Below are 11,390 nucleotides of genomic sequence, written 5' to 3'. Positions count from 1 at the left end.
TACAACCGTATTGCTGTTCTGTTCTGACTTGCATAATTACAAACATTTTTGGCGCTGTCTTTATTTTTTGCGTTGTGTCATTTGCATAGCTGATGAACACATTAATTGAGTGAGTGAGCGAGGTAGGTTCCAGCAGTTGTCTGCTAGAAAGCTGAGCTTACTCACACTGTGGTGAAAACTAGGGCAACTCACCTCAGCTAAGCTTGTGTGTCAATTTTCACCTCAGACTTTTTTCAATTTGCTGCAATAGCATTTCCGTTTCGAAATTGTTGAATTTATAGTTTAAACACAAGTGCTGATTAGATTAAAAAAATATTATACGAGCAGCTGAATTGTGTAAACGTTGAGGTAGCCGATTGATCAGTGTGATAAGCAAACGATCGAGTTTCAAGTTTCGCTGTGTTGATTCAGCTGCCGAAAACTTTCAATATCAACAATTTGATGACAATTAAACAATTGAAATAAAGGCGCAATAAATGTTATTAATGTCGCGCCCACCTCGAACCAGAGACAAACAATTGATGCAACCCACGCTCAATTGTTAAATAATTTGCCAATTTTATAACAATTTTCAGTCAAGCCAACGCTCTCGAGTTCTCGAGTGCGTGAAAGTAGACTAAAGGCAAATTGTGGCAGAGGGAGAGAGAAGGCGAGAGGATGAGGTAACGTAAGAAATTAAAATTTGAAAACAAATGAGAATGAGCATGCAAATTATTGAAAGAGAGAAAGAAAAAGAGAGAGAGGAAGCTCACGACTTGCGGATATCCTCCAAAAAGTAATGAAATAAATGGAGTAATTCTGTAATTTCTTATTTTTCTGTCGACTTTTATTGTTATTTTTAGTAAGGTAAGCTCTGACACACTTCTGGATAAGGCTGAAATCTTTCCCGCACTCGGTTTTATCAGTTGTAGTTGCAGGGGAAATAAACTTGCGCCGAGAATGTCGAACTATTTACAATGAAGAAATTCGTGCAGGGCAAACACACAAACACACATATATTAATGCAACAGTATACGTGTGTGTGTGTGTGTTTGTGAGGGAGGCTCATAAAGAAAGTTCAGAGTGCACACGGTGAAAGGAATTTCGTAGAGCGAGCAATGTAATTTGTCAGTTCAAAGACCTTTGCACGTAAGCGCATCAACAACAACAACAACACCACGGTGAAGACGAACAAGAAGACGTAGAAGTAGAAGCAGCAGAAAATGTAACAACAACATCGACAACAGGAAGAGGATGCAAGGATCTACGTGCATATTTTGCTCGAGATGTTTACACTGCCGACGGCGACGGCGACAGAGACAGAGACAGAGGAGCCAACGCAGTCGTCGCTGACGTCGACGAATGAGAGACAAATGTGCCAAGTGTGCAGACGTGAGTTGAGTTCCCCCTTTCCCTTCTCCACCATTCCAGTCGACAACCCGCACACTGCAGTGAAGGAAAAGAATGTAATCAATGTATTTTTGTCACGTTAACGAAATTTAGACTGTTGAGAAAACAACAACAAGAAGAACAACTTCAAGTAGGAAAAGGAAAAGGAGACGGAGCAAAGCAAGAAGTTGAAATGTGGCTCGAGCTGTGCAGCTGCCTTTGGATTTCGGATTTGTTTTTGTGCCTGGAAATAAACATAAATTCAGTTGCAGTCGCAGTCGCAGTCGCAGTTGCCGTTGCAGTTGCCGAATTTGCACGGCGCACACAACGAAATCCGAGCAGTACAAAGGATTCAATACACACACAAACGCACACAATATATGAGAGTAATTATCCTCAGCAGCAAACACAGCAACTCAACTAAAATTGTCGCAGCTGCCTTTGGCGCGAGTTCACCTCTGCTCTCTCTCTCTCTCTTTCCCTCTTATTCACTCTCCCTCTCTCGCTTCAATTGCTCAATTGCAGTGATGTGTGCCTTATGCCACGACTTCCGAGCAGCAAGCAGTCTATATTCACCCCCCGATATGAGAGACTGAAGAAAACTTAAGTGCATTATGCGCCATCGTCTGCCAGCTGTCTGCACCCCTAATGCCAGCTCCCTCACTGCCTCACTGCCTCTCCCTCACACCTCTTGTGCTCTCACTCGCACTCGCCGACTCCGTCGAGTAATTGAGTTCAACGTTATCGCAACTGTTTCGATATGCTGCCGTTGCATTGGTAAATTTACGAGCAGCGCATTTGCTTTGGCTATTTATAGGCCAACTAATTGCACAACGCTACCAAAAATCGACTCTATCGATAACTGAACAATCTTACAACATATTTCACTTTAACTTACATACACGATAAGAGTTTTAGGAGCTTTTGTGTTTGAGTACAGCATGTTCCAAGGCTATTCACTTTGAAAAGTTAGTTATAATTACATGAAAGATATTAAAATCGAAAAATTGTTATGCAAGATTTTTCGAAATAATGTAAACTAGGTATGAGAAACATTTACAACCCTCGAATATATAAAAATATATTATTTTGAAAAAATATTACAGTTACAAATTTACAAATATTACAAATTAAAAATGTTCAAATTTTAATATATTGAAAAATGTCTGTTCTGTTTATTAAAAAATTGATGATACTTGGAATTTATGAAATTTTTTTTCATAAAGAAGTTTTTGGGGTTTTTTTTTTAATATAATGTTTACCGTATTGAAATATTTATAGATAAGGTGTTACAGCAATAAGAACTTTTTTAAACTACGACTTTATATTTTATGGAGAACGTATAAAATGAAATGAATTTATAAAGCGCGCTGGTGGCGTCGTCTTTGCTTGTGACATAAATAATTAATAATTATTGATGCAAAAATGTATAATAGTATGTTTTCATGACTCATGTTATAAAGTATAGAAATGTAACCGCCACTGTTATAAATACTATACGAATGAATTTTATACAATATATTTTTTGTTATATTTTATTTAGTTTTTTCATTATTCTTAAAATAAAGTTAAAGTTTCCATAAAATAATAAGGTATGAGTGATATTTACCATTATATTAAGTATATAATTAACTCCAAAGAACAACTGGAAGTCAACTACAAGATAGAATGCTTTGCTCATCACTTAGTGTTTAATAGATTAGTAATCATATTCATTCTCTTTGTTTAAGACTTATAAATGTAAATAGAGTACTATTCATTTGTTATGTTGAGATGAATCTGAAACGCATTTCTCCGATCGCATGAATCATGCAAATTTCAGATGTGTCAGTGAAATGAATAATGGAAATAAAAGAGAGTAAAAGACTGCGATTAGCTTTTCGCTTCAGAATCATCCAGGCTTCCAGGTGCCTTCCAGCTACACAGTCTTCCAGGCAGTCAAGTTGTTGTCAAGTCGGCAACAAAAATAAACAGTTTATAAGCTGAGAGTATCAATAACATCGCACAGCGATAATTTGACTCCTTGTCGGCGCCTTAAATTGCATATTATTATTTATTTCACTTTTTTTTTTATTCCCCCTCACCACTTTTAACGCTGCTTCAGCATTTTCCGCTTATCGGCGGCGCAGCTCTGTGTCATCATAAAGTAATATCACAAAAAAAAAAGAAAAGAATATGCCATGCAGTAAAGAAAAAAGCCAAGCGACGCGTCGCGTCGAGTTGAGTTGCGTCGCAGCGCCGCCAGTGGAAATCAAAAACAAGCGCAGACAGCGATAGCAGCGACGTCGACTGCAACAAGTCAGTGTTAGCAGCGTCAGCAGCAGCGACGTCGACGTTGCAGTCGCAGTCACTTGCTGTTTACCTTGTGTCAGTTGTCAATGCGGCGTGAAAGAACTGACATCTAAAGTTTCACACACAGACTTGAACCGTTATCAGCAAGTGTTGTCGCCCTCCCCCCCTCCTCACACTCTTTGTGACACCCACTCTAGCTGTCACTCTCGCACTCTCTCACCTCCACGCTTCGCTTTAGTGCATTGACATTGTTGCTGTTTTGCCCTGCGGTTGTTTTTAAGCTGCAGCAAAAAGCTTTTGAAAGCTTTAAGTAAATGCTTCAACTTTTGTGCTGTCTCTTTTTTGCATAGAAGTGCAAATCAATGAAATTGCTAATTCGACTAATTAAAGCATGTTTTTGTGTTTTTTGTTCTTTCAAAAGTGTTTAAAGCGTGCTTGAGCTTGGCTTTGTCTTGGCTGCTGCATGCACTCAAGAGTGGCGCTTATTAAGTCATAGCCAAAGCCGAAGCCAAAGCAAAGTTCACAAGCACTTGACGCCCACATAAGTATGCTGCACAATTTATGCATGTATTGAGCTGAGCTTGCGCTGCAGCGCTGCTTGCGTCGCTGCTCCTTGTTGTTGTTGCCTCGACGTAATTTACTATTTTAGTAGCTTACACGCCTTTGTTTTAATGCATGTGCTAGACAGAGATAGCACGCCCACGCTTCACTTGAGGCGCATTGTTGTTTAAACTTGTGCTGAAAAATCACACAATTTACAAGTGCTGGGGAACAACAACGAGACAAGAGTGCTGTGGCCTATCTGCCACAACAAGCGCACCACAAACAACAAAAACAACAACTACAACGGCAACAAGTTAACAATGCAGCGGCTTTTATATATTAACAAGCGAAAGGCAGCAGCAGCTGCTGCTGCTGCGAAAAAGGCGAAAAATAATACTGTTGACAATGACGCAAAACAAGCGAAAACATTGCATAAACTTGGGCGCACACCCACACGTAACCTTGTCTGCATGTGTGTGCGTGTGCGCTTGGCTGAATGTGTTGAAATTTATGCTGTGGAAAATAATGCGATGGCAACGCTGAGTTGAGAACAGAGAGAAAGAAGCAAGCTTTAAGAACGCAGCGTAAAACTCTTTTCGCTTTGCCATTATGGCTGCTTATCGGCATGTTGCTCTCCCTCTCTCTCTCCCTCTCTCTCTCTCTCTGGGTTAGTGCAATAACATATGTAGTCTATGCGTGTGTGTGTGTTTGTGTTTGTGTGTGCCCGTCTGCGGCCTGTGCGTGGATTATGTAACAAACTCGCTGCATTTGAACAATGCGCCGCTTTGTTGTCCTTGTCGCTTTTTGTGCTCAGACAACACACAAATTTTTGCCTTCTCTCTCTTTTTTTATTTGCGAAACACTTTTAAGTTTACTCGTATGTGTGTGTGTATGTCTGTGTGTGGAAAAGCCAAAATATTTGAACAATTTGCGCTGCAGATTTCCTTTTGGCAGCGCAGCGCGGCAGCCGCAAAAGCGCTACGCTAACGGCCTTTTGCTTTAGGTCCTTCTCTCTATCTCCATCTCTTTCGTGTATCGCTTCTGCATATGGCAAACTCTAACTTCCTCTAGCTATCTCTATCTATCTCTTTCTTTCTCTCTCTCGCTCGCTCTATAGAGCTGCTGCACTCGTTTAGCATCGTTAAGCTTTCCACTTTCCGCTTTTGTGTGTCGGCCACATTTTTCGTGCTAATATCGTTAAAATGTTATTACAACGTAGTTTTTGCTTTAAATTTCGTTCTCCTTCTCTCTCTCGCTCTCACTCTTCATCTTTTACTTTTGTAAAATTATCGTTAGTTTTGTTTTTTGCCCCTAACTGCTGCTAGCTGGATTTTCGCTACATCGTGTAAAATTAATTGAATGTAGCTGCCTGCAGAGCAGATGGCCAACACGAGATGGCCAAGGAAATAGCTTGTAGAAGCTGTTGTTCAATCTAGATCAAGGGGGCTACTGTGAGAGGGGGGGACTGTTCGGGGTGTCGGGTTACTGCCAGTGGGGCATATAATTTAGCAGCTTGCCAGGCTGCTCAACTACTTAACTTAACTGAGCCTCGTCTCGCCTCGCCTCGTCTGCTTCTCTTTCTCCTTTTCGGCCCACTAACTAAGTACTTAGTTGAAATGCTGCTCGGCGAGTGCTTTGGCAAATCGTTATTAAATATTTATAGACGCTATCGAAACATTTGAATTATTTTTATAATCCACATTGAGCTACAACCATATTTTGATTTTCTGTGTATTCGCTTTAACTTTTTAGTTGCTGCTAAAGCTTGATTATCAGACTTACTTTTAAAATGCATTAAAATGTTAATTTAAAATCAAACAATTACAAGATTTGAAACAGCATTTTTAACTCTAACTTGCTCTTTTCTGCTAAGACTTGAATAACTTAATATTTCCTTACATGATTCATATTTTATTGATTTTAAATATATTAAGTTTAGCTTAAAATTCCTGTCAATAATCCAAGAATAGTAATTATCTGTGTACCTAATTGGCGTTTATTTAAGTTTTAAATTTTAAAAATCATCTTTAAAATATTAATTATTAAAATCATCTTTAAACTATTTATCCTCATGGAGCTGCAACAATATCTTAACTTTAACTTTCTAGTTTATGTTAAAACTGAAGACTATTCAGTATTATAAGTTAAAAGCAGATAACTTAAAAAATGCATAAATATATATATACTTATATTTTATATTAAACTATAAGTTAAGCAGTGTTCTATTATATTTTGAGTGCACTTTATATAAACCAATATTTAAATTGTATAAATCCAATAAAATTTATTTTGTGTCACAATAATTTGTGCATTGAAATAACTAAGAATTTAAAAAAATAATAATTTGTATCTTGAAGTCATCTGCATTTTCATTTAGATAATATCAATAAATACTCCATCTACATTTTATAAGCACTTTAAAACAAAATTCCATTTGCGGAAATACAGAAAATTTATATTTTCCTTCAAACAATTTGTACATTAAAATAAATGACAAATTCAATACATAAAATTCTTAAATAGAATAATTTATGTATGTATTATTATAACTTTCATTCAAATTCCATTTAAACTTTCGACTATATTTTATAAGCTTTTAACTAAAACAAATTCGAACTGAAATCCAGCAAATTTGTGTTTTATCTAGATAATTCGTTCATTGAAATAAATGAGAATTTCAATAAATTTGTTTTTATTATTTTCTTGTTTGCAAATGCAAAATTAAGCTTTAGTCACAATATGTTTATTATTTATTTTGAATAATAATTTAAATTTCGACAGAATTGATAAATGAGGAGAAAAATCATTAAGAAATCAATTGAAATATTCATAGAGGAAATACGATCACATTCATTTACAGTTTGAAGTGTGATTATCTAGAGTTGATAGTTTGATTTTCTATTTGCCCAAAGCAAACTCAGCGAACTCCATTTGAAGCCTCTTAAGTCCCGGTTTGAAAATACACTCGTGAGACATGTGCAATGTTGTTGTCGTGTTGATACAGACGGTGATACTTGAAGTTGATTTATCTTATCTCAGTTCTCTCTCGGTCGCTCTGCCACAGGCGATTAAATGCCCCATGCAACACAGTCAACGCAACGCAACGCAACGCATTGAGTTGAGTTTTCTTGGTGGAGAAAAAGAAACGTGATAAATATTTGTTTATGCTTTAAGCTTTTGACTTTTAAATGCTTGCAGCGATAAGCGTAGATACTTTTTGTTATTTGCTTGGCTGACTCGAAAGTTTATGCCCCGCACAAACACACGGATACAGATACAGATACAGATACAACCACAACTAAGAGTCCACTTGGGAAAAGGCATAATAAATATAAAGTATATGAGCATGAGAGAGAGAGAGAGAGAGAGAGCGAGTTGTGGCTCAGTTTAATAATGTTTAGCAAATATTTGCACGAATAAAGCAAAGGCAAGCATATTTTAGTTGGAAAATGAGCCAAGTTTAGTTGCGAGTAGGGTTAAGGACATTGCATGAGGCGGGGCAAAGAGTCCTTTGCAAAGGGCGACCTTGGGCGAGGACTACGCAATGGGGGGAAATTGTGGAAAGCATCCACGCACATTGCACTAATGATTGGATTGTACTCGTTGTGTGTGTGTCTGTGTGTGTGTGTATGTGTGTGTGCGCTCGTCGAGTCAGCCAGCAAATTGCGTGGCAGCTGCCACGTTGCGTGTCTATGTCGGACCACTTAATTAGAAGTGTCTGTATCTAAAGTGTTGCAGATACAAAAGTATCTCAGCTATTTAGTGGATACTTATGGCAAAGCGTTGGAGGTGCAATGACTTGTAGCTATGCAGCAAACGAATAACTGGCGAATGGCACGAGAAGTGCAAGAATGAGAGTGCAAAAATAATGTGTGACACACTAACTAATACCCTGTAATTTCGATTATTTCATAAGTAATAAAATACTTTTTTAATTGTCATTAATTTTGCATACGAGACACGTTACTAAGTTTATAATTTTGCAATTAAAAATTTGTTTAGATTTGAATAATGAAATTACATTTAAATAAACTCAATAATTACAAAGAATTTGTTTGAAAGAAATTCAAATATAAGTTTGCAATGTTACTGAATTCCCTCTACAAAATAATATATTTCAGCTTCCTTTTAGTAAGATTCTTAAACTCATAATAATTATTAATGTTTCCTTTTATATATAATTTTGTTGAGTTTAATTTAAAGAAATGCAAATTGTTAGCTGGTAGTTAGAATGAATGTATTTAAAGGTTTATTTGAATATTATATAAATTAGTATAGGGTTTGAGTTTGTCATATTAAAACTATTGTAAATATTTTGTTAGATTGGTTTATACTATAAGTCAGTCTTCTAGTTTGATTGTATTTAAGCAATTATTTATTTCCCTATCAATTTTATTTATTTACAAACTAATTCTGTTAAAAGTACTTAATATAATAATATAACTTTGAATAAATCTTATGCTGTGAAGTTTTTAAATAGAACAAATAACCAAAAGGAAAGTCGAGTGTAATAGACCGTGAGATAAAACCATATTTTAACAAGTAAGAAAGCTACAGTCGAGTGTACTCGACTGTGAGATACCCGCTACCCATTTTGAATAAAAGAAATATATTTTGCGGTATTTTCTCAAAATATACCAAATATACTGCAAAAATACTAAAAAATATATACCGAATGGTATATTTGGTATATCGACATAGTACCGTATTCAAAATATACCATAGACGGCACAATATACCAGATTGTCAGCCAAAGCAACTCAGACCCCTAGTAAGTAGGCGTTTTTGCCCATACAAAAGTATTTCTTTAATAACTTCGACAATTTTTATCTGATCGCAACCAAATCAGAAATCATAAATACTATAGTTATTATTGTATATACCAAAATTCGGAACTCTAGCTTTAAAATTACGCTTGTTATTCGATTTTTATACCCGCTACCCATAGGGTAGAAGGGTATTATAACTTTGTGCCGGCAGGAAATGTATGTAACAGGTAGAAGGAGGCATCTCCGACCCTATAAAGTATATATATTCTTGATCAGCGTCAACAGCCGAGACGATATAGCCATGTCCGTCTGTCCGTCTGTGTGTCTGTGTGTCTGTGTGTCCGTCCGTCTGTCCGTATGAACACCTAGATCTCAGAGACTACGAGAGATAGAGCTATAATTTTTTTTCGACAGCATTTGTTATGTTTGCACGCAGATCAAGTTTGTTTCAAATTTTTGCCACGCCCACTTCCGCCCCCGCAAATCAAAAAAATCGAATAACAAGCGTAATTTTAAAGCTAGAGTTGCGAATTTTGGTATATATAATAATAACTATAGTAGTTATGATTCCTGAAAATTTGGTTGCGATCAGATAAAAATTGTGGAAGTTATAAAAGAAATACTTTTGTATGGGCAAAAACGCCTACTTATAAGGGTCTTAGTTACTTTGGCTGACAATCTGGTATATTGAGCCGTCTATGGTATATTTTGAATGTGGTACTATATTGATATACCAAACATACCATTTGGTATATTTTTAGTATTTTTTAAGTATTTTCGGTATATTTTCAAAATGATACCGCAATATTTTGCCTTTATTAAAAATGGGTAGCGGGTATCTCACAGTCGAGCACACTCGACTGTAACTTTCTTACTTGTTTTGATTTGCGGGGGCGGAAGTGGGCGTGGCAAAAATTTGAAACAAACTTGATCTGCGTGCAAACATAACAAATGCTGTCGAAAAAAATTATAGCTCTATCTCTTATAGTCTCTGAGATCCAGTGATTCATACGGACAGACGGACAGACACACAGACGGACAGACACACAGACGGACAGACGGTCATGGCTAGATCGTCTCGGCTGTTGACGTCAATCAAGAATATATATACTTTATAGGGTCGGAGATGCCTCCTTCTACCTGTTACATACATTTCCTGTCGGCACAAAGTTATAATACCCTTCTACCCTATGGGTAGCGGGTATAAAAATATATCAAACTAATATGCCAAACTATACTATATTTGGTATATTGTATATTATATTCAAAATATACCATAGAGTACAAAATATACAAATTTTCAGCCTATGCAACTAATACCCGATTGCAGCTGGCGTTTAAATTAAAGTATGATATAAAATAATAATGTAGTGTAATAAATTATATTAATTTCCATATAAAATAATGTCAGCTACTCCACTACTATATGTATATCTTAAATGCGTTCGAAACTACTATACTTAACAATGCTAAGTAAAGTTTGTTCGCTACTCGAGTGGACTTACTTTTTATCCAACAGCTATTAGGGAAATGTGAATTTATTTTTCGTTTCATCCTTTCAAAGCAAACCGCTTCCATTTGTATTTAAGGTTCTGTCGAAATGCTTGAACGGTTTACTTAAAATTATTCAAAATTTCTCTACAGCAAATTCCTGGAACTCAGTCGAGTCTCTCGCCACTCACAGCTTGAAAACGAACATTTTTCTATATTTAAAAATACTTTTGGAATTATATTGTTTGGGCGAGAGTTTTTGCCTCTGGCGTTTTGCTTATCAGTGATGAAAAGTGAACTATTAGCCAGTGGCCCATTGGCAGAAGGCGCTCAACTGAGACGCCTCGTGTGGCACGAGGCACGAGGCACAAAGGACACAAAAGGAGAGGCAAGAGGCAGCAGCAGCAACACGTAAGCATAACCCCCGACGAAAGTTGCCTATACTATACTCTCTCGTCTATCTATCAACATTCCTGCCCCGTGTGGGCGCCGTGAAGCGTGGCCAAAAGGGAAGGCAAGACGGCAGGCGACATGTGGCATGTGGCACGGGCGGAAGGCAGCGTCGGGACACGCGTCCTTTGAGTCTATTATGTTAAGAGAAGGAGGAGGGATGGCTTTTGTGCCAGTTTTTCTTGGCCTGGCTTAAAGTTAAAGGAAATTAAAATGCGCACAACAGCAGCTGGGACTCGAGTCGAAGTTGAGTTGAGTTGAATAAAGGAAAAGCCGAAAACTATTCAATTGCGGTTTTCTTTTCTTTTTCTCTCTCAGCTTATCTTGGCCGGAAATGAGGACGCTTTTCGCTTTGACAGTTGCATCATGCAAATGTGCCGCTTATCGGCGAGCATTTGAAGCTTTCTATCAAACACACACACACACATACTTGAACACTCTTTTGTTGTGTGTGTTTATCTTTTTTGGGGCCCGCAG

The sequence above is a fragment of the Drosophila sulfurigaster genome, chromosome 3 (assembly GCF_023558435.1).
Source record: "Drosophila sulfurigaster albostrigata strain 15112-1811.04 chromosome 3, ASM2355843v2, whole genome shotgun sequence".
NCBI classification, from domain to species: Eukaryota; Metazoa; Arthropoda; class Insecta; order Diptera; family Drosophilidae; genus Drosophila; species Drosophila sulfurigaster.
The sequence above is the reverse complement of the archived record's forward strand: the minus strand, read 5'-3'. Positions refer to the sequence as shown.